This window comes from Molothrus aeneus, chromosome 2 (genome assembly GCF_037042795.1).
Source record: "Molothrus aeneus isolate 106 chromosome 2, BPBGC_Maene_1.0, whole genome shotgun sequence".
Classification (NCBI taxonomy): domain Eukaryota; kingdom Metazoa; phylum Chordata; class Aves; order Passeriformes; family Icteridae; genus Molothrus; species Molothrus aeneus.
In genome coordinates, this window is record NC_089647.1 from 60703298 (window position 1) to 60727546 (window position 24249).

A 24249-nucleotide genomic window follows, 5' to 3' on the forward strand; every position below is an offset into this window, starting at 1 on the left:
ATATGTCATTTAAGACAAAAATCATTTTTCCAGATTGGTAATAATTTCAATTCAATGACAAACTGTGATCTCTTCTTAGGAGTAATATACATGAATGAAAAGGTATAAATCTGATGACCCTTCACTGAATTTTTACTGTTTTGTTGTATATCCTCCCAGACCAATGCTTTCTGTTTTAAGAGGTAACTTTAAACACTTGATTACCATAATTTTAGTAACTGACACTCGTAGCAAGAGCACTCTCCCTCCAAAATCACTGAAAATCAATGAAAATTTGTTGAAGAAGGATTTGTTTTCCATTAATGACATCAGTCCCTAAACTATTTTCTTTCTGGCAACAAAAGGAAAATACAGATTAAAGGAATTAAGGTAGGATGTGGGTAAAGAGCAAATTTAATAGCAGGTATCATATAAAAACACAGACTCACAGGCAACAAAATCAGAACCATCTCTGTCTGCATGGAGCACCACTAGCCTATGCAATCTGTTTCACACTGTTTTACCAGCAGGGCTCAATCTTGGCTCAGAAGAACCATCAATAGACCAGATGGAATAAAGCTATTTCTGTGCAGTCCCTGGTCTGTCCAATGAGATTGGTAAGGAGGTTGTCAGTGAGTACTTGGCAATAGGGACACCTGCTTGGAGCTGAATTGATGCCTACTGCACATCTTCATCTTGAGTGTGCTCTGGAACTCAACCAATGCCCTAAAATTGAAATACTCTGATAAAGAAGCATCTGCATCAGAGAGTTAAAAACTATTGGCAGCAAAGGAGGGTAAAGCAAGATGATGTAAAGAGAAAAGCAAAACATGCAAGGTGCATTCTATTATAAAAAAAAGTTCCTTATTATGCGATGTAGCCATCCATAGCTCACATGCATAATATGTATGGGTCCATTATTATTATAAATCATAATTATTATTTCCAGTTTTATACTATAAAACAGGCCAATATAGGAAGACAAAAAATATTATATAATTATTCAGAATACCAGATTCTTATTTAAAAAAAAAAAAAACTTGCCGAAACTCAAAGCCATAAAAAGGCAAGGCATGCCATCAAATGAAGGGACATGAGGCAAAGAAACCTAAATTGGTCCTCATAGAAATCACAAGATTCCGATTCGCTTCCCGAAAGAAAATGAAATTCCAGTGTGTTGGTAATTCCTTTTTATCTGTCTTGGCCTTAAGCAGGGATTAATTTTAGCAAGCCTTCCTGCATCTGCCTGCATTTGATGGCTTTGACTTTGGCCAAGATGTTTTTCCTATTTTTTTTTTAATAAGTATCCATGCGATCTTCATCCTATCTGCCCCTCCAAGTTGTGTCTTCCTCCTTGACATTTTCCCCTGCTTTTGCAACATCTGTGAGCTCTTGTTTTACCCTCTTTTGGTCCTTTTCCCTGCACTTGATAAAATCCTGGTCCATCTCCTTGTAGTCACTACATTTCCCAAAATGCCCAATTTTTTTTTTTTCTCCTCCAAATGATATTCCTTTCATGGTATCTCCATTCTAGTGTGTTTGTAAGTCCTTCTTATCTGTTTTGGCCTTAAGCAGGGATCCATTTTCCAAGCTTTGCTGCATGGGCCTGCATTTGGTGGCATATGGCCTGCATTTGATGGCTTTGATTTTGGGCAAGATTTTTTTACTTTTTTTTTTTTATTTTAACCTGTCGATGCCATGTCTCTCATATCTTCCCCTACAAGATGTGTCTTCCTCATTAACATTTTCCCCTGCTTTTGCAACATCTGTGAGCTCTTGTTTTACCCTCTTTTGGTCCTTTTCCCTGCACTTGATAAAATCCTGGTCCATCTCCTTGTAGTCACTACATTTCCCAAATTTCCCAAATTTATTTTTTCTCCTCCAAATGATATTCCTTTCATGGTATCTCCATTCCAATATGTTTGTAAGTCCTTGTTATCTGTTTTGGCCTTAAGCAGGGATCCATTTTCCAAGCTTTGCTGCATGGGCCTGCATTTGGTGGCATATGGCCTGCACTTGATGGCTTTGACTTTGGGCAAGATTTTTTACTTTTTTTTTTTTTTTAAGTGTCCATGCCATGTCTCTCATATCTTCCCCTGCAAGATGTGTCTTCCTCCTTAACTTTTCCCCCTGCTTTTGCAACATCTGTGAGCTCTTGTTTTACCCTCTTTTGGTCCTTTTCCCTGCACTTGATAAAATCCTGGTCCATCTCCTTGTACTCACTACATTTCCCAAATTTCCCCAATTTTTTTTTTTCTCCTCCAAATGATATTCCTTTCATGTTGTCTCCATTCCAGTGTGTTTGTAAGTCCTTCTTATCTGTTTTGGCCTTAAGCAGGGATCCATTTTCCAAGCTTTGCTGCATGGGCCTGCATTTGGTGGCATATGGCCTGCATTTGATGGCTTTGATTTTGGGCAAGAAATTTTTTTTTTTTTTTTTTTTTTTAAGTGTCCATGCCATGTCCCTCATATCTTCCCCTCCACGTTGTGTCTTCCTCCTTAACTTTTCCCCCTGCTTTTGCAACATCTCTCTGCTTAGTTTTGGCCTCCTTTGGTCCTTTGCACTGCAGCTCATTTCCTCACAGAGCAGTTTTTGAGGACAACACATCTCCCAATTTTCTGGAGTTTTTGGGGTTTTTTTCAATTGCATTTCATTTGATCCTATCTCCTTTCCAGAGTGTTTGTAAGCCTTTCTTTTTGGGTTCGCAAGATTCCGTTTCCCTTCCCGAAAGGAAATGAAATTTCCTTTCGGGAAGGGAAACGGAATCTTGCGATTTCAATGGGGACCACTAGAGGAATCTTTGCAGCATGTGCCTGCACTTGATGGCATGCCATGCCTTTTGATGGCTTTGACTTTGTGCAAGATTTTTTACTTTTTTTTTTTTTTTAATAAGTATCTATGCCATATTCCTCCCATCTTTCCCTCCAAGTTGTGTCTTCCCCCTTAACATTTTCCCCTGTTTTTGCAACATCTGTGATATAGTAGAAGATATGTATTGTATTTAAACATCTGTATAACTGTAAACTTAAGTAAAAACAAAGGGGGAAATATAGTAGTGGATATGTATTGTATTTGAATATGTGTATAGAGGCTTTGCCCCAGAGGTTCTTGTTGCCCTTGATGGCCTGCAGCTGTGATGTCCTTAATTGGGCTGCAGCTGTAACCAATGAAGTTGACCGGGATAAAAGGGGGCGGGATAGCCAGTCAGGGAGAGCCTGGAAGGAGCCCTGGCCTGAGGGTGAATGGCATGCAGAAGTAGGAGTCTGTGCTGTGAAGATGTGCGGCCATGAGCATGCGCCAGAGAGGTATGGACTTTAGAAATCTAATAATAACAATATGGGACTCTAGAAATAATAGAAGAACAACAAGTGGTGTCCCCGATGTGATAGTTAACAGAACATAAGACAGCTGAGAGCTGTGGCAGCCAAGAGCTGCGACGGAACATAGCCTTTGGGTCAGGGAGCTGTGAAAGAGTATGGCCTTTGAGCAAGGTGCTTTGTGGGTTATACATGGCCTGTGAGTCATGGGAGAATGTGGGTGTTGAACATGGCCTGTGAGTCATGAGAAAATGTATTGTATTTAAACATCTGTATAACTGTTAACTCAAGTAAAAACAAAGGGGGAAATAGAGTAGAAGATATGTATTGTATTTAAATATCTGTATAGAGGCTTTGCCCCAGAGGTCCTGGTTGCCCTTGATGGGCTGCAGCTGCGATGTCCTTAATTGGGCTGCAGCTGTAACCGATGAAGATGACCAGGATAAAAGGGGGCGGGATAGCCAGTCAGGGAGAGCCTTGGAGGAGCCCTGACTTGAGAGAACAGCATGCAGAAGAAGTCCATGCTGTGAAGATCTGCAGCCATGAGAACACACCAGAGAAGTATGGACTTTAGAAATCTAATAACAATATGGGACTCTAGAGGAATAATAGAAGAACAACATGTGAGCTCTTGTTTTACCCTCTTTTGGTCCTTTTCCCTGCACTTGATAAAATCCTGGTCCATCTCCTTGTAGTCACTGCATTTCCCAAATTTCCCAAAATTTTTTTTTTCTCCTCCAAATGATATTCCTTTCATGGTATCTCCATTCCAGTGTGTTTGTAAGTCCTTCTTATCTGTTTTGGCCTTAAGCAGGGATCCATTTTCCAAGCTTTGCTGCATGGGCCTGCATTTGGTGGCATATGGCCTGCACTTGATGGCTTTGATTTTGGGCAAGAATTTTTTTTTTTTTTTAATAAGTATGTATGCCATATTCCTCCCATCTTTCCCTCCAAGTTGTGTCTTCCCCCTTAACATTTTCCCCTGCTTTTGCAACATCTGTGAGCTCTTGTTTTACCCTCTTTTGGTCCTTTTCCCTGCACTTGATAAAATCCTGGTCCATCTCCTTGTAGTCACTACATTTCCCAAATTTCCCAAATTTTTTTTTTTCTCCTCCAAATGCAATTCCTTTCATGTTTTCTCCATTCCAGTGTGTTTGTAAGTCCTTCTTATCTGTTTTGGCCTTAAGCAGGGATCCATTTTCCAAGCTTTGCTGCATGGGCCTGCATTTGGTGGCATATGGCCTGCACTTGATGGCTTTGATTTTGGGCAAGAATTATTTTTTTTTTTTAAGTGTCCATGCCATGTCCCTCATATCTTCCCCTCCACATTGTGTCTTCCTCCTTAACTTTTCCCCCTGCTTTTGCAACATCTCTCTGCTTAGTTTTGGCCTCCTTTGGTCCTTTGCACTGCAGCTCATTTCCTCACAGAGCAGTTTTTGAGGACAACACATCTCCCAATTTTCTGGAGTTTTTGGGGTTTTTTTCAATTGCATTTCATTTGATCCTATCTCCTTTCCAGAGTGTTTGTAAGCCTTTCTTTTTGGGTTCGCAAGATTCCGTTTCCCTTCCCGAAAGGAAATGAAATTTCCTTTCGGGAAGGGAAACGGAATCTTGCGATTTCAATGGGGACCACTAGAGGAATCTTTGCAGCATGTGCCTGCACTTGATGGCATGCCATGCCTTTTGATGGCTTTGACTTTGGGCAAGATTTTTTTCTTTTTTTTTTTTTTAAATAAGTATCTATGCCATATTCCTCCCATCTTTCCCTGCTAGTTGTGTCTTCCCCCTTAACGTTTTCCCCTGTTTTAGCAACATCTGTGAGCTCTTGTTTTACCCTCTTTTGGTCCTTTTCCCTGCACTTGATAAAATCCTGGTCCACCTCCTTGTAGTCACTACATTTCCCAAATTTCCCAAATTTTTTTTTTTCTCCTCCAAATGATATTCCTTTCAAGGTATCTCCATTCCCGTGTGTTTGTAAGTCCTTCTTATCTGTTTTGGCCTTAAGCAGGGATCCATTTTCCAAGCTTTGCTGCATGGGCCTGCATTTGGTGGCATATGGCCTGCATTTGATGGCTTTGACTTTGGGCAAGACTTTTTACTTTTTTTTTTTTTGTTATAGTGTCCATGCCATGTCTCTCATATCTTCCCCTGCAAGATGTGTCTTCCTGCTTAACTTTTTCCCCTGCTTTTGCAACATCTGTGAGCTCTTGTTTTACCCTCTTTTGGTCCTTTTCCCTGCACTTGATAACATCCTGGTCCATCTCCTTGTAGTCACTACTTTTCCCAAATTTCCCAAAATTTTTTTTTTTCTCCTCCAAATGCAATTCCTTTCATGTTGTCTCCATTCCAGTGTGTTTGTAAGTCCTTCTTATCTGTTTTGGCCTTAAGCAGGGATCCATTTTCCAAGCTTTGCTGCATGGGCCTGCATTTGGTGGCATATGGCCTGCACTTGATGGCTTTGATTTTCGGCAAGAATTTTTTTTTTTTTTAAGTGTCCATGCCATGTCCCTCATATCTACTCCTCCACGTTGTGTCTTCCTCCTTAACTTTTCCCCCTGCTTTTGCAACATCTCTCTGCTTAGTTTTGGCCTCCTTTGGTCCTTTGCACTGCAGCTCATTTCCTCACAGAGCAGTTTTTGAGGACAACACATTCCCAATTTTCTGGAGTTTTTGGGGTTTTTTTCAATTGCGTTTCATTTGATCCTGTCTCCTTTCCAGAGTGTTTGTAAGCCTTTCTTTTTGGGTTCGCAAGATTCCGTTTCCCTTCCCGAGAGGAAATGAAATTTCCTTTCGGGAAGGGAAACGGAATCTTGCGATTTCAATGGGGACCACTAGAGGAATCTTTGCAGCATGTGCCTGCACTTGATGGCATGCCATGCCTTTTGATGGCTTTGACTTTGGGCAAGATCTTTTCTATTTTATTTTTTTAATAAGTATCTATGCCATATTCCTCCCATCTTTCCCTCCAAGTTGTGTCTTCCCCCTTAACATTTTCCCCTGTTTTTGCAACATCTGTGAGCTCTTGTTTTACCCTCTTTTGGTCCTTTTCCCTGCACTTGATAAAATCCTGGTCCATCTCCTTGTAGTCACTACATTTCCCAAATTTCCCAAATTTTTTTTTTTTCTCCTCCAAATGATATTCCTTTCATGGTATCTCCATTCCAGTGTGTTTGTAAGTCCTTCTTATCTGTTTTGGCCTTAAGCAGGGATCCATTTTCCAAGCTTTGCTGCATGGGCCTGCATTTGGTGGCATATGGCCTGCACTTGATGGCTTTGATTTTGGGCAAGAATTTTTTTTTTTTTTTAATAAGTATGTATGCCATATTCCTCCCATCTTTCCCTCCAAGTTGTGTCTTCCCCCTTAACATTTTCCCCTGCTTTTGCAACATCTGTGAGCTCTTGTTTTACCCTCTTTTGGTCCTTTTCCCTGCACTTGATAAAATCCTGGTCCATCTCCTTGTAGTCACTACATTTCCCAAATTTCCCAAATTTTTTTTTTTCTCCTCCAAATGCAATTCCTTTCATGTTTTCTCCATTCCAGTGTGTTTGTAAGTCCTTCTTATCTGTTTTGGCCTTAAGCAGGGATCCATTTTCCAAGCTTTGCTGCATGGGCCTGCATTTGGTGGCATATGGCCTGCACTTGATGGCTTTGATTTTGGGCAAGAATTATTTTTTTTTTTTAAGTGTCCATGCCATGTCCCTCATATCTTCCCCTCCACATTGTGTCTTCCTCCTTAACTTTTCCCCCTGCTTTTGCAACATCTCTCTGCTTAGTTTTGGCCTCCTTTGGTCCTTTGCACTGCAGCTCATTTCCTCACAGAGCAGTTTTTGAGGACAACACATCTCCCAATTTTCTGGAGTTTTTGGGGTTTTTTTCAATTGCATTTCATTTGATCCTATCTCCTTTCCAGAGTGTTTGTAAGCCTTTCTTTTTGGGTTCGCAAGATTCCGTTTCCCTTCCCGAAAGGAAATGAAATTTCCTTTCGGGAAGGGAAACGGAATCTTGCGATTTCAATGGGGACCACTAGAGGAATCTTTGCAGCATGTGCCTGCACTTGATGGCATGCCATGCCTTTTGATGGCTTTGACTTTGGGCAAGATTTTTTTCTTTTTTTTTTTTTTTAATAAGTATCTATGCCATATTCCTCCCATCTTTCCCTGCTAGTTGTGTCTTCCCCCTTAACATTTTCCCCTGTTTTAGCAACATCTGTGAGCTCTTGTTTTACCCTCTTTTGGTCCTTTTCCCTGCACTTGATAAAATCCTGGTCCACCTCCTTGTAGTCACTACATTTCCCAAATTTCCCAAATTTTTTTTTTTCTCCTCCAAATGATATTCCTTTCAAGGTATCTCCATTCCCGTGTGTTTGTAAGTCCTTCTTATCTGTTTTGGCCTTAAGCAGGGATCCATTTTCCAAGCTTTGCTGCATGGGCCTGCATTTGGTGGCATATGGCCTGCATTTGATGGCTTTGACTTTGGGCAAGACTTTTTACTTTTTTTTTTTTTGTTATAGTGTCCATGCCATGTCTCTCATATCTTCCCCTGCAAGATGTGTCTTCCTGCTTAACTTTTTCCCCTGCTTTTGCAACATCTGTGAGCTCTTGTTTTACCCTCTTTTGGTCCTTTTCCCTGCACTTGATAAAATCCTAGTCCATCTCCTTGTAGTCACTACATTTCCCAAATTTCCCAAAATTTTTTTTTTTCTCCTCCAAATGCAATTCCTTTCATGTTGTCTCCATTCCAGTGTGTTTGGAAGTCCTTCTTATCTGTTTTGGCCTTAAGCAGGGATCCATTTTCCAAGCTTTGCTGCATGGGCCTGCATTTGGTGGCATATGGCCTGCACTTGATCGCTTTGATTTTGGGCAAGAATTTTTTTTTTTTTTTTTATAGTGTCCATGCCATGTCTCTCATATCTTCCCCTGCAAGATGTGTCTTCCCCCTTAACATTTTCCCCTGCTTTTGCAACATCTGTGAGCTCTTGTTTTACCCTCTTTTGGTCCTTTTCCCTGCACTTGATAAAATCCTGGTCCATCTCCTTGTAGTCACTACATTTCCCAAATTTCCCAATTTTTTTTTTTTTCTCCTCCAAATGATATTCCCTTCATGGTGTCTCCATTCCAGTGTGTATGTAAGTCCTTCTTATCTGTTTTGGCCTTAAGCAGGGATCCATTTTCCAAGCTTTGCTGCATGGGCCTGCATTTGGTGGCATATGGCCTGCACTTGATGGCTTTGATTTTGGGCAAGAATTATTTTTTTTTTTTAAGTGTCCATGCCATGTCCCTCATATCTTCCTCTCCACGTTGTGTCTTCCTCCTTAACTTTTCCTCCTGCTTTTGCAACATCTCTCTGCTTAGTTTTGGCCTCCTTTGGTCCTTTGCACTGCAGCTCATTTCCTCACAGAGCAGTTTTTGAGGACAACACATCTCCCAATTTTCTGGAGTTTTTGGGGTTTTTTTCAATTGCATTTCATTTGATCCTATCTCCTTTCCAGAGTGTTTGTAAGCCTTTCTTTTTGGGTTCGCAAGATTCCGTTTCCCTTCCCGAAAGGAAATTTCATTTCCTTTCGGGAAGGGAAACGGAATCTTGCGATTTCAATGGGGACCACTGGAGGAATCTTTGCAGCATGTGCCTGCACTTCATGGCATGCCATGCCTTTTGATGGCTTTGACTTTGGGCAAGATTTTTTTCTGTTTTTTTTTTTTTAAATAAGTATCTATGCCATATTCCTCCCATCTTTCCCTCCAAGTTGTGTCTTCCCCCTTAACATTTTCCCCTGTTTTTGCAACATCTGTGAGCTCTTGTTTTACCCTCTTTTGGTCCTTTTCCCTGCACTTGATAAAATCCTGGTCCATCTCCTTGTAGTCACTACATTTCCCAAATTTTTTTTTTTTTCTCCTCCAAATGATATTCCTTTCATGGTATCTCCATTCCAGTGTGTTTGTAAGTCCTTCTTATCTGTTTTGGCCTTAAGCAGGGATCCATTTTCCAAGCTTTGCTGCATGGGCCTGCATTTCGTGGCATATGGCCTGCATTTGATGGCTTTGACTTTAGGCAAGATTTTTTACTTTTTTTTTTTTTTATAGTGTCCATGCCATGTCTCTCATATCTTCCCCTGCAAGATGTGTCTTCCCCCTTAACATTTTCCCCTGCTTTTGCAACATCTGTGAGCTCTTGTTTTACCCTCTTTTGGTCCTTTTCCCTGCACTTGATAAAATCCTAGTCCATCTCCTTGTAGTCACTACATTTCCCAAATTTCCCAAAATTTTTTTTTTCTCCTCCAAATGCGATTCCTTTCATGTTTTCTCCATTCCAGTGTGTTTGTAAGTCCTTCTTATCTGTTTTGGCCTTAAGCAGGGATCCATTTTCCAAGCTTTGCTGCATGGGCCTGCATTTGGTGGCATATGGCCTGCACTTGATGGCTTTGATTTTGGGCAAGAATTTTTTTTTTTTAAGTGTCCATGCCATGTCCCTCATGTCTTCCTGCTTAACTTTTCCCCCTGCTTTTGCAACATCTCTCTGCTTAGTTTTGGCCTCCTTTGGTCCTTTGCACTGCAGCTCATTTCCTCACAGAGCTTTTTTTGAGGACAACACATCTCCCAATTTTCTGGAGTTTTTGGGGTTTTTTTCAATTGCATTTCATTTGATCCTATCTCCTTTCCAGAGTGTTTGTAAGCCTTTCTTTTTGGGTTCGCAAGATTCCGTTTCCCTTCCCGAAAGGAAATGAAATTTCCTTTCGGGAAGGGAAACGGAATCTTGCGATTTCAATGGGGACCACTAGAGGAATCTTTGCAGCATGTGCCTGCACTTGATGGCATGCCATGCCTTTTGATGGCTTTGACTTTGGGCAAGATATTTTTCTTTTTTCTTTTTTTTTAATAACTATCTATGCCATATTCCTCCCATCTTTCCCTCCAAGTTGTGTCTTCCCCCTTAACATTTTCCCCTGTTTTTGCAACATCTGTGAGCTCTTGTTTTACTCTCTTTTGGTCCTTTTCCCTGCACTTGATAAAATCCTGGTCCATCTCCTTGTAGTCACTACATTTCCCAAATTTCCCAATTTTTTTTTTTTTCTCCTCCAAATGATATTCCCTTCATGGTGTCTCCATTCCAGTGTGTATGTAAGTCCTTCTTATCTGTTTTGGCCTTAAGCAGGGATCCATTTTCCAAGCTTTGCTGCATGGGCCTGCATTTGGTGGCATATGGCCTGCACTTGATGGCTTTGATTTTGGGCAAGAATTATTTTTTTTTTTTTAAGTGTCCATGCCATGTCCCTCATATCTTCCCCTCCACGTTGTGTCTTCCTCCTTAACTTTTCCTCCTGCTTTTGCAACATCTCTCTGCTTAGTTTTGGCCTCCTTTGGTCCTTTGCACTGCAGCTCATTTCCTCACAGAGCAGTTTTTGAGGACAACACATCTCCCAATTTTCTGGAGTTTTTGGGGTTTTTTTCAATTGCATTTCATTTGATCCTATCTCCTTTCCAGAGTGTTTGTAAGCCTTTCTTTTTGGGTTCGCAAGATTCCGTTTCCCTTCCCGAAAGGAAATGAAATTTCCTTTCGGGAAGGGAAACGGAATCTTGCGATTTCAATGGGGACCACTAGAGGAATCTTTGCAGCATGTGCCTGCACTTGATGGCATGCCATGCCTTTTGATGGCTTTGACTTTGGGCAAGATTTTTTTCTTTTTTTTTTTTTTAATAAGTATCTATGCCATATTCCTCCCATCTTTCCCTGCAAGTTGTGTCTTCCCCCTTAACATTTTCCCCTGCTTTAGCAACATCTGTGAGCTCTTGTTTTACCCTCTTTTGGTCCTTTTCCCTGCACTTGATAAAATCCTGGTCCACCTCCTTGTAGTCACTACATTTCCCAAATTTTTTTTTTCTCCTCCAAATGCAATTCCTTTCATGGTATCTCCATTCCAGTGTGTTTGTAAGTCCTTCTTATCTGTTTTGGCCTTAAGCAGGGATCCATTTTCCAAGCTTTGCTGCATGGGCCTGCATTTGGTGGCATATGGCCTGCATTTGATGGCTTTGACTTTGGGCAAGATTTTTTACTTTTTTTTTTTTTTATAGTGTCCATGCCATGTCTCTCATATCTTCCCCTGCAAGATGTGTCTTCCCCCTTAACATTTTCCCCTGTTTTTGCAACATCTGTGAGCTCTTGTTTTACCCTCTTTTGGTCCTTTTCCCTGCACTTGATAAAATCCTGGTCCATCTCCTTGTAGTCACTACATTTCCCAAATTTCCCAAATTTTTTTTTTTCTCCTCCAAATGATATTCCTTTCATGGTATCTCCATTCCAGTGTGTTTGTAAGTCCTTCTTATCTGTTTTGGCCTTAAGCAGGGATCCATTTTCCAAGCTTTGCTGCATGGGCCTGCATTTGGTGGCATATGGCCTGCATTTGATGGCTTTGACTTTGGGCAAGAATTTTTTTTTTTTTTTTTAAGTGTCCATGCCATGTCCCTCATATCTTCCCCTCCACGTTGTGTCTTCCTCCTTAACTTTTCCCCCTGCTTTTGCAACATCTCTCTGCTTAGTTTTGGCCTCCTTTGGTCCTTTGCACTGCAGCTCATTTCCTCACAGAGCAGTTTTTGAGGACAACACATCTCCCAATTTTCTGGAGTTTTTGGGGTTTTTTTCAATTGCATTTCATTTGATCCTATCTCCTTTCCAGAGTGTTTGTAAGCCTTTCTTTTTGGGTTCGCAAGATTCCGTTTCCCTTCCCGAAAGGAAATTTCATTTCCTTTCGGGAAGGGAAACGGAATCTTGCGATTTCAATGGGGACCACTAGAGGAATCTTTGCAGCATGTGCCTGCACTTGATGGCATGCCATGCCTTTTGATGGCTTTGACTTTGGGCAAGATTTTTTTCTTTTTTTTTTTTTTTTAAATAAGTATCTATGCCATATTCCTCCCATCTTTCCCTCCAAGTTGTGTCTTCCCCCTTAACATTTTCCCCTGTTTTTGCAACATCTGTGAGCTCTTGTTTTACCCTATTTTGGTCCTTTTCCCTGCACTTGATAAAATCCTGGTCCATCTCCTTGTAGTCACTACATTTCCCAAATTTTTTTTTTTTTCTCCTCCAAATGATATTCCTTTCATGGTATCTCCATTCCAGTGTGTTTGTAAGTCCTTCTTATCTGTTTTGGCCTTAAGCAGGGATCCATTTTCCAAGCTTTGCTGCATGGGCCTGCATTTGGTGGCATATGGCCTGCATTTGATGGCTTTGACTTTGGGCAAGATTTTTTACTTTTTTTTTTTTTAGTGTCCATGCCATGTCTCTCATATCTTCCCCTGCAAGATGTGTCTTCCCCCTTAACATTTTCCCCTGCTTTTGCAACATCTGTGAGCTCTTGTTTTACCCTCTTTTGGTCCTTTTCCCTGCACTTGATAAAATCCTAGTCCATCTCCTTGTAGTCACTACATTTCCCAAATTTCCCAAAATTTTTTTTTTCTCCTCCAAATGCAATTCCTTTCATGTTTTCTCCATTCCAGTGTGTTTGTAAGTCCTTCTTATCTGTTTTGGCCTTAAGCAGGGATCCATTTTCCAAGCTTTGCTGCATGGGCCTGCATTTGGTGGCATATGGCCTGCACTTGATGGCTTTGATTTTGGGCAAGAATTTTTTTTTTTTTTTTAAGTGTCCATGCCATGTCCCTCATATCTTCCCCTCCACATTCTGTCTTCCTCCTTAACTTTTCCCCCTGCTTTTGCAACATCTCTCTGCTTAGTTTTGGCCTCCTTTGGTCCTTTGCACTGCAGCTCATTTCCTCCCAGAGCAGTTTTTGAGGACAACACATCTTCCAAATTTCTGGAGTTTTTGGGGTTTTTTTCAATTGCATTTCATTTGATCCTATCTCCTTTCCAGAGTGTTTGTAAGCCTTTCTTTTTGGGTTCGCAAGATTCCGTTTCCCTTCCCGAAAGGAAATGAAATTTCCTTTCGGGAAGGGAAACGGAATCTTGCGATTTCAATGGGGACCACTAGAGGAATCTTTGCAGCATGTGCCTGCACTTGATGGCATGCCATGCCTTTTCATGGCTTTGACTTTGGGCAAGATTTTTTTCTTTTTTTTTTTCTTTTTAAAGTATCTATGCCATATTCCTCCCATCTTTCCCTGCAAGTTGTGTCTTCCCCCTTAACATTTTCCCCTGTTTTTGCAACATCTGTGAGCTCTTGTTTTACCCTCTTTTGGTCCTTTTCCCTGCACTTGATAAAATCCTGGTCCATCTCCTTGTAGTCACTACATTTCCCAAATTTCCCAAATTTTTTTTTTTTCTCCTCCAAATGCAATTCCTTTCATGTTGTCTCCATTCCAGTGTGTTTGTAAGTCCTTCTTATCTGTTTTGGCCTTAAGCAGGGATCCATTTTCCAAGCTTTGCTGCATGGGCCTGCATTTGGTGGCATATGGCCTGCACTTGATGGCTTTGATTTTGGGCAAGAATTTTTTTTTTTTTTTTAAGTGTCCATGCCATGTCCCTCATATCTTCCCCTCCACGTTGTGTCTTCCTCCTTAACTTTTCCTCCTGCTTTTGCAACATCTCTCTGCTTAGTTTTGGCCTCCTTTGGTCCTTTGCACTGCAGCTCATTTCCTCACAGAGCAGTTTTTGAGGACAACACATCTCCCAATTTTCTGGAGTTTTTGGGGTTTTTTTCAATTGCATTTCATTTGATCCTATCTCCTTTCCAGAGTGTTTGTAAGCCTTTCTTTTTGGGTTCGCAAGATTCCGTTTCCCTTCCCGAAAGGAAATGAAATTTCCTTTCGGGAAGGGAAACGGAATCTTGCGATTTCAATGGGGACCACTAGAGGAATCTTTGCAGCATGTGCCTGCACTTGATGGCATGCCATGCCTTTTGATGGCTTTGACTTTGGGCAAGATATTTTTCTTTATTTTTTTTCAATAAGTATCTATGCCATATTCCTCCCATCTTTCCCTCCAAGTTGTGTCTTCCCCCTTAACATTTTCCCCTGTTTTTGCAACATCTGTGAGCTCTTGTTTTACCCTCTTTTGGTCCTTTTCCCTGCACTTGATAAAATCCTGCTCCAACTCCTTGTAGTCACTACATTTCCCAAATTTCCCTAATTTTTTTTTTTCTCCTCCAAATGATATTCCTTTCATGGTATCTCCATTCCAGTGTGTTTGTAAGTCCTTCTTATCTGTTTTGGCCTTAAGCAGGGATCCATTTTCCAAGCTTTGCTGCATGGGCCTGCATTTGGTGGCATATGGCCTGCATTTGATGGCTTTGACTTTGGGCAAGAATTTTTTTTTTTTTTTAAGTGTCCATGCCATGTCCTTCATATCTTCCCCTCCACGTTGTGTCTTCCTCCTTAACTTTTCCCCCTGCTTTTGCAACATCTCTCTGCTTAGTTTTGGCCTCCTTTGGTCCTTTGCACTGCAGCTCATTTCCTCACAGAGCAGTTTTTGAGGACAACACATCTCCCAATTTTCTGGAGTTTTTGGGGTTTTTTTCAATTGCATTTCATTTGATCCTATCTCCTTTCCAGAGTGTTTGTAAGCCTTTCTTTTTGGGTTCGCAAGATTCCGTTTCCCTTCCCGAAAGGAAATGAAATTTCCTTTCGGGAAGGGAAACGGAATCTTGCGATTTCGATGGGGACCACTAGAGGAATCTTTGCAGCATGTGCCTGCACTTGATGGCATGCCATGCCTTTTGATGGCTTTGACTTTGGGCAAGATTTTTTTCTTTTCTTTTTTCTTTAGTAAGTATCTACGCCATATTCCTCCCATCTTTCCCTCCAAGTTGTGTCTTCCCCCTTAACATTTTCCCCTGTTTTTGCAACATCTGTGAGCTCTTGTTTTACCCTCTTTTGGTCCTTTTCCCTGCACTTGATAAAATCCTGGTCCATCTCCTTGTAGTCACTACATTTCCCAAATTTCCCAAATTTTTTTTTTTCTCCTCCAAATGCAATTCCTTTCATGTTTTCTCCATTCCAGTGTGTTTGTAAGTCCTTCTTATCTGTTTTGGCCTTAAGCAGGGATCCATTTTCTAAGCTTTGCTGCATGGGCCTGCATTTGGTGGCATATGGCCTGCATTTGATGGCTTTGACTTTGGGCAAGAATTATTTTTTTTTTTTTTAAGTGTCCATGCCATGTCCCTCATATCTTCCCCTCCACGTTGTGTCTTTCTCCTTAACTTTTCCTCCTGCTTTTGCAACATCTCTCTGCTTAGTTTTGGCCTCCTTTGGTCCTTTGCACTGCAGCTCATTTCCTCACAGAGCAGTTTTTGAGGACAACACATCTCCCAATTTTCTGGAGGTTTTGGGGTTTGTTTCAATTGCATTTCATTTGATCCTATCTCCTTTCCAGAGTGTTTGTAAGCCTTTCTTTTTGGGTTCGCAAGATTCTGTTTCCCTTCCCGAAAGGAAATTTCATTTGCGATTTCAATGGGGACCACTAGAGGAATCTTTGCAGCATGTGCCTGCACTTGATGGCATGCCATGCCTTTTGATGGCTCTGACTTTGGGCAAGATTTTTTTCTTTTTTTTTTTCTTTAGTAAGTATCTACGCCATATTCCTCCCATCTTTCCCTCCAAGTTGTGTCTTCCCCCTTAACATTTTCCCCTGCTTTTGCAACATCTGTGAGCTCTTGTTTTACCCTCTTTTGGTCCTTTTCCCTGCACTTGATAAAATCCTGGTCCCTCTCCTTGTAGTCACTACATTTCCCAAATTTACCAAATATTTTTTTTTTTTCCCCTCCAAATGATATTCCTTTCATGGTATCTCCATTCCAGTGTGTTTGTAAGTCCTTCTTATCTGTTTTGGCCTTAAGCAGGGATCCATTTTCCAAGCTTTGCTGCATGGGCCTGCATTTGGTGGCATATGGCCTGCATTTGATGGCTTTGACTTTGGGCAAGATTTTTTACTTTTTTTTTTTTTTGTTTATATTGTCCATGCCATGTCTCTCATATCTTCCCCTGCAAGATGTGTCTTCCTCCATAACTTTTTCCCCTGCTTTTGCAACATCTGTGAGCTCTTGTTTTACCCTCTTTTGGTCCTTTTCCCTGCACTTGATAAAATCCTGGTCCATCTCCTTGTAGTCACTACATTTCCCAAATTTCCCAAAATTTTTTTTTTTCTTTTCCAGATGCAATTCCTTTCATGTTGTCTCCATTCCAGTGTGTTTGTAAGTCCTTCTTATCTGTTTTGGCCTTAAGCAGGGATCCATTTTCCAAGCTTTGCTGCATGGGCCTGCATTTGGTGGCATATGGCCTGCACTTGATGGCTTTGATTTTGGGCAAGAATTTTTTTTTTTTTTTTAAGTGTCCAGGCCATGTCCCTCATATCTTCCCCTCCACGTTGTGTCTTCCTCCTTAACTTTTCCCCCTGCTTTTGCAACATCTCTCTGCTTAGTTTTGGCCTCCTTTGGTCCTTTGCACTGCAGCTCATTTCCTCACAGAGCATTTTTTGAGGACAACACATCTCCCAATTTTCTGGAGTTTTTGGGGTTTTTTTCAATTGCATTTCATTTGATCCTATCTCCTTTCCAGAGTGTTTGTAAGCCTTTCTTTTTGGGTTCGCAAGATTACGTTTCCCTTCCCGAAAGGAAATTTCATTTCCTTTCGGGAAGGGAAACGGAATCTTGCGATTTCAATGGGGACCACTAGAGGAATCTTTGCAGCATGTGCCTGCACTTGATGGCATGCCATGCCTTTTGATGGCTTTGACTTTGGGCAAGATTTTTTCTTTTTTTTTTTTTAATAAGTATCTATGCCATATTCCTCCCATCTTTCCCTCCAAGTTGTGTCTTCCCCCTTAACATTTTCCCCTGTTTTTGCAACATCTGTGAGCTCTTGTTTTACCCTCTTTTGGTCCTTTTCCCTGCACTTGATAAAATCCTGGTCCATCTCCTTGTAGTCACTACATTTCCCAAATTTTTTTTTTTTCTCCTCCAAATGATATTCCTTTCATGGTATCTCCATTCCAGTGTGTTTGTAAGTCCTTCTTATCTGTTTTGGCCTTAAGCAGGGATCCATTTTCCAAGCTTTGCTGCATGGGCCTGCATTTGGTGGCATATGGCCTGCATTTGATGGCTTTGACTTTGGGCAAGATTTTTTACTTTTTTTTCTTTTTTTTATAGTGTCCATGCCATGTCCCTCATATCTTCCCCTCCACGTTGTGTCTTCCTCCTTAACTTTTCCCCCTGCTTTTGCAACATCTCTCTGCTTAGTTTTGGCCTCCTTTGGTCCTTTGCACTGCAGCTCATTTCCTCACAGAGCAGTTTTTGAGGACAACACATCTCCCAATTTTCTGGGGTTTTTGGAGTTTTTTTCAATTGCATTTCATTTGATCCTATCTCCTTTCCAGAGTGTTTGTAAGCCTTTCTTTTTGGGTTCGCAAGATTCCGTTTCCCTTCCCGAAAGGAAATGAAATTTCCTTTCGGGAAGGGAAACGGAATCTTGCGATTTCAATGGGGACCACTAGAGGAATCTTTGCAGCATGTGCCTGCACTTGATGGCATGCCATGCCTTTTGATGGCTTTGACTTTGGGCAAGATGTTTTTCTTTTTTTTTTTTTTTAATAAGGATCTATGCCATATTCCTCCCATCTTTCCCTGCAAGTTGTGTCTTCCCCCTTAACATTTTCCCCTGTTTTTGCAACATCTGTGAGCTCTTGTTTTACCCTCTTTTGGTCCTTTTCCCTGCACTTGATAAAATCCTGGTCCATCTCCTTGTAGTCACTACATTTCCCAAATTTCCCAAATTTTTTTTTTTTCTCCTCCAAATGATATTCCTTTCATGGTATCTCCATTCCAGTGTGTTTGTAAGTCCTTCTTATCTGTTTTGGCCTTAAGCAGGGATCCATTTTCCAAGCTTTGCTGCATGGGCCTGCATTTGGTGGCATATGGCCTGCATTTGATGGCTTTGACTTTGGGCAAGAATTTTTTTTTTTTTTTTAAGTGTCCATGCCATGTCCCTCATATCTTCCCCTCCACGTTGTGTCTTCCTCCTTAACTTTTCCCCCTGCTTTTGCAACATCTCTCTGCTTAGTTTTGGCCTCCTTTGGTCCTTTGCACTGCAGCTCATTTCCTCACAGAGCAGTTTTTGAGGACAACACATCTCCCAATTTTCTGGAGTTTTTGGGGTTTTTTTCAATTGCATTTCATTTGATCCTATCTCCTTTCCAGAGTGTTTGTAAGCCTTTCTTTTTGGGTTCGCAAGATTCCGTTTCCCTTCCCGAAAGGAAATTTCATTTCCTTTCAGGAAGGGAAACGGAATCTTGCGATTTCAATGGGGACCACTAGAGGAATCTTTGCAGCATGTGCCTGCACTTGATGGCATGCCATGCCTTTTGATGCTTTTGACTTTGGGCAAGATTTTTTTCTTTTTTTTTTTTAAATAAGTATCTATGCCATATTCCTCCCATCTTTCCCTCCAAGTTGTGTCTTCCCCCTTAACATTTTCCCCTGTTTTTGCAACATCTGTGAGCTCTTGTTTTACCCTCTTTTGGTCCTTTTCCCTGCTCTTGATAAAATCCTGGTCCATCTCCTTGTAGTCACTACATTTCCCAAATTTTTTTTTTTTCTCCTCCAAATGATATTCCTTTCATGGTATCTCCATTCCAGTGTGTTTGTAAGTCCTTCTTATCTGTTTTGGCCTTAAGCAGGGATCCATTTTCCAAGCTTTGCTGCATGGGCCTGCATTTGGTGGCATATGGCCTGCATTTGATGGCTTTGGGCAAGATTTTTTACTTTTTTTTCTTTTTTTTATAGTGTCCATGCCATGTCTCTCATATCTTCCCCTGCAAGATGTGTCTTCCTGCTTAACTTTTTCCCCTGTTTTTGCAACATCTGTGAGCTCTTGTTTTACCCTCTTTTGGTCCTTTTCCCTGCACTTGATAAAATCCTGGTCCATCTCCTTGTAGTCACGACATTTCCCAAATTTCCCAAATTTTTTTTTTTCTCCTCCAAATGCAATTCCTTTCATGTTGTCTCCATTCCAGTGTGTTTGTAAGTCCTTCTCATCTGTTTTGGCCTTAAGCAGGGATCCATTTTCCAAGCTTTGCTGCATGGGCCTGCATTTGGTGGCATATGGCCTGCACTTGATGGCTTTGATTTTGGGCAAGAATTTTTTTTTTTTTTTTTTTTAAGTGTCCATGCCATGTCCCTCATATCTTCCCCTCCATGTTGTGTCTTCCTCCTTAACTTTTCCCCCTGCTTTTGCAACATCTCTCTGCTTAGTTTTGGCCTCCTTTGGTCCTTTGCACTGCAGCTCATTTCCTCACAGAGCAGTTTTTGAGGACAACACATCTCCCAATTTTCTGGAGTTTTTGGGGTTTTTTTCAATTGCATTTCATTTGATCCTATCTCCTTTCCAGAGTGTTTGTAAGCCTTTCTTTTTGGGTTCGCAAGATTCCGTTTCCCTTCCCGAAAGGAAATGAAATTTCCTTTCGGGAAGGGAAACGGAATCTTGCGATTTCAATGGGGACCACTAGAGGAATCTTTGCAGCATGTGCCTGCACTTGATGGCATGCCATGCCTTTTGATGCTTTTGACTTTGGGCAAGATTTTTTTCTTTTTTTTTTTTTTTAATAAGTATCTATGCCATATTCCTCCCATCTTTCCCTCCAAGTTGTGTCTTCCCCCTTAACATTTTCCCCTGTTTTTGCAACATCTGTGAGCTCTTGTTTTACCCTCTTTTGGTCCTTTTCCCTGCACTTGATAAAATCCTGGTCCATCTCCTTGTAGTCACTGCATTTCCCAAATTTTTTTTTTTCTCCTCCAAATGATATTCCTTTCATGGTATCTCCATTCCAGTGTGTTTGTAAGTCCTTCTTATCTGTTTTGGCCTTAAGCAGGGATCCATTTTCCAAGCTTTGCTGCATGGGCCTGCATTTGGTGGCATATGGCCTGCATTTGATGGCTTTGGGCAAGATTTTTTACTTTTTTTTCTTTTTTTTATAGTGTCCATGCCATGTCTCTCATATCTTCCCCTGCAAGATGTGTCTTCCTCCTTAACTTTTTCCCCTGTTTTTGCAACATCTGTGAGCTCTTGTTTTACCCTCTTTTGGTCCTTTTCCCTGCACTTGATAAAATCCTGGTCCATCTCCTTGTAGTCACGACATTTCCCAAATTTCCCAAATTTTTTTTTTTCTCCTCCAAATGCAATTCCTTTCATGTTGTCTCCATTCCAGTGTGTTTGTAAGTCCTTCTTATCTGTTTTGGCCTTAAGCAGGGATCCATTTTCCAAGCTTTGCTGCATGGGCCTGCATTTGGTGGCATATGGCCTGCACTTGATGGCTTTGATTTTGGGCAAGAATTTTTTTTTTTTTTTAAGTGTCCATGCCATGTCCCTCATATCTTCCCCTCCATGTTGTGTCTTCCTCCTTAACTTTTCCCCCTGCTTTTGCAACATCTCTCTGCTTAGTTTTGGCCTCCTTTGGTCCTTTGCACTGCAGCTCATTTCCTCACAGAGCATTTTTTGAGGACAACACATCTCCCAATTTTCTGGAGTTTTTGGGGTTTTTTTCAATTGCATTTCATTTGATCCTATCTCCTTTCCAGAGTGTTTGTAAGCCTTTCTTTTTGGGTTCGCAAGATTCCGTTTCCCTTCCCGAAAGGAAATGAAATTTCCTTTCGGGAAGGGAAACGGAATCTTGCGATTTCAATGGGGACCACTAGAGGAATCTTTGCAGCATGTGCCTGCACTTGATGGCATGCCATGCCTTTTGATGGCTTTGACTTTGGGCAAGATTTTTTTCTTTTTTTTTTTTTTTTAATAAGTATCTATGCCATATTCCTCCCATCTTTCCCTCCAAGTTGTGTCTTCCCCCTTAACATTTTCCCCTGTTTTTGCAACATCTGTGAGCTCTTGTTTTACCCTCTTTTGGTCCTTTTCCCTGCACTTGATAAAATCCTGGTCCATCTCCTTGTAGTCACTACATTTCCCAAATTTCCCAAATTTTTTTTTTTTCTCCTCCAAATGCAATTCCTTTCATGGTATCTCCATTCCAGTGTGTTTGTAAGTCCTTCTTATCTGTTTTGGCCTTAAGCAGGGATCCATTTTCCAAGCTTTGCTGCATGGGCCTGCATTTGGTGGCATATGGCCTGCATTTGATGGCTTTGACTTTGGGCAAGATTTTTTACTTTTTTTTCTTTTTTTTATAGTGTCCATGCCATGTCTCTCATATCTTCCCCTGCAAGATGTGTCTTCCTGCTTAACTTTTTCCCCTGTTTTTGCAACATCTGTGAGCTCTTGTTTTACCCTCTTTTGGTCCTTTTCCCTGCACTTGATAAAATCCTGGTCCATCTCCTTGTAGTCACTACATTTCCCAAATTTTTTTTTTTCTCCTCCAAATGATATTCCTTTCATGGTATCTCCATTCCAGTGTGTTTGTAAGTCCTTCTTATCTGTTTTGGCCTTAAGCAGGGATCCATTTTCCAAGCTTTGCTGCATGGGCCTGCATTTGGTGGCATATGGCCTGCACTTGATGGCTTTGATTTTCGGCAAGAATTTTTTTTTTTTTTTTTTTTTAAGTCTCCATGCCATGTCCCTCATATCTTCCCCTCCACGTTGTGTCTTCCTCCTTAACTTTTCCCCCTGCTTTTGCAACATCTCTCTGCTTAGTTTTGGCCTCCTTTGGTCCTTTGCACTGCAGCTCATTTCCTCACAGAGCAGTTTTTGAGGACAGCACATCTCCCAATTTTCTGGAGTTTTTGGGGTTTTTTTCAATTGCATTTCATTTGATCCTATCTCCTTTCCAGAGTGTTTGTAAGCATTTCTTTTTGGGTTCGCAAGATTCCGTTTCCCTTCCCGAAAGGAAATTTCATTTCCTTTCGGGAAGGGAAACGGAATCTTGCGATTTCAATGGGGACCACTAGAGGAATCTTTGCAGCATGTGCCTGCACTTGATGGCATGCCATGCCTTTTGATGGCTTTGACTTTGGGCAAGATTTTTTTCTTTTTTTTTTTCTTTAGTAAGTATCTACGCCATATTCCTCCCATCTTTCCCTCCAAGTTGTGTCTTCCCCCTTAACATTTTCCCCTGTTTTTGCAACATCTGTGAGCTCTTGTTTTACCCTCTTTTGGTCCTTTTCCCTGCACTTGATAAAATCCTGGTCCATCTCCTTGTAGTCACTACATTTCCCAAATTTTTTTTTTTCTCCTCCAAATGATATTCCTTTCCTGGTATCTCCATTCCAGTGTGTTTGTAAGTCCTTCTTATCTGTTTTGGCCTTAAGCAGGGATCCATTTTCCAAGCTTTGCTGCATGGGCCTGCATTTGGTGGCATATGGCCTGCACTTGATGGCTTTGATTTTGGGCAAGATTTTTTTTTTTTTTTTTTTAAGTGTCCATGCCATGTCCTTCATATCTTCCCCTCCACGTTGTGTCTTCCTCCATAACTTTTCCCCCTGCTTTTGCAACATCTCTCTGCTTAGTTTTGGCCTCCTTTGGTCCTTTGCACTGCAGCTCATTTCCTCACAGAGCAGTTTTTGAGGACAACACATGTCCTAATTTTCTGGAGTTTTTGGGGTTTTTTTCAATTGCATTTCATTTGATCCTATCTCCTTTCCAGAGTGTTTGTAAGCCTTTCTTTTTGGGTTCGCAAGATTCCGTTTCCCTTCCCGAAAGGAAATGAAATTTCCTTTCGGGAAGGGAAACGGAATCTTGCGATTTCAATGGGGACCACTAGAGGAATCTTTGCAGCATGTGCCTGCACTTGATGGCATGCCATGCCTTTTGATGGCTTTGACTTTGGGCAAGATTTTTTTCTTTTTTTTTTTCTTTAGTAAGTATCTACGCCATATTCCTCCCATCTTTCCCTCCAAGTTGTGTCTTCCCCCTTAACATTTTCCCCTGCTTTTGCAACATCTGTGAGCTCTTGTTTTACCCTCTTTTGGTCCTTTTCCCTGCACTTGATAAAATCCTGGTCCATCTCCTTGTAGTCACTACATTTCCCAAATCTCCCAAATTTTTTTTTTTCTCCTCCAAATGCAATTCCTTCCAAGGTATCTCCATTCCAGTGTGTTTGTAAGTCCTTCTTATCTGTTTTGGCCTTAAGCAGGGATCCATTTTCCAAGCTTTGCTGCATGGGCCTGCATTTGGTGGCATATGGCCTGCACTTGATGGCTTTGATTTTGGGCAAGAATTTTTTTTTTTTTTTTTAAGTGTCCATGCCATGTCCCTCATATCTTCCCCTCCACGTTGTGTCTTCCTCCTTAACTTTTCCCCCTGCTTTTGCAACATCTCTCTGCTTAGTTTTGGCCTCCTTTGGTCCTTTGCACTGCAGCTCATTTCTTCACAGAGCAGTTTTTGAGGACAACACATCTCCCAATTTTCTGGAGTTTTTGGGGTTTTTTTCAATTGCATTTCATTTGATCCTATCTCCTTTCCAGAGTGTTTGTAAGCCTTTCTTTTTGGGTTCGCAAGATTCCGTTTCCCTTCCCGAAAGGAAATGAAATTTCTTTTCGGGAAGGGAAACGGAATCTTGCGATTTCAATGGGGACCACTAGAGGAATCTTTGCAGCATGTGCCTGCACTTGATGGCATGCCATGCCTTTTGATGGCTTTGACTTTGGGCAAGATTTTTTACTTTTTTTTTTTTTTTAATAAGTATCTATGCTATATTCCTCCCATCTTTCCCTCCAAGTTGTGTCTTCCCCCTTAACATTTTCCCCTGTTTTTGCAACATCTGTGAGCTCTTGTTTTACCCTCTTTTGGTCCTTTTCCCTGCACTTGATAAAATCCTGGTCCATCTCCTTGTAGTCACTACATTTCCCAAATTTCCCAAATTTTTTTTTTCCTCCTCCAAATGATATTGCTTTCATGGTATCTCCATTCCAGTGTGTTTGTAAGTCCTTCTTATCTGTTTGGCCTTAAGCAGGGATCCATTTTCCAAGCTTTGCTGCATGGGCCTGCATTTGGTGGCATATGGCCTGCATTTGATGGCTTTGACTTTGGGCAAGATTTTTTACTTTTTTTTTCTTTTTTATAGTGTCCATGCCA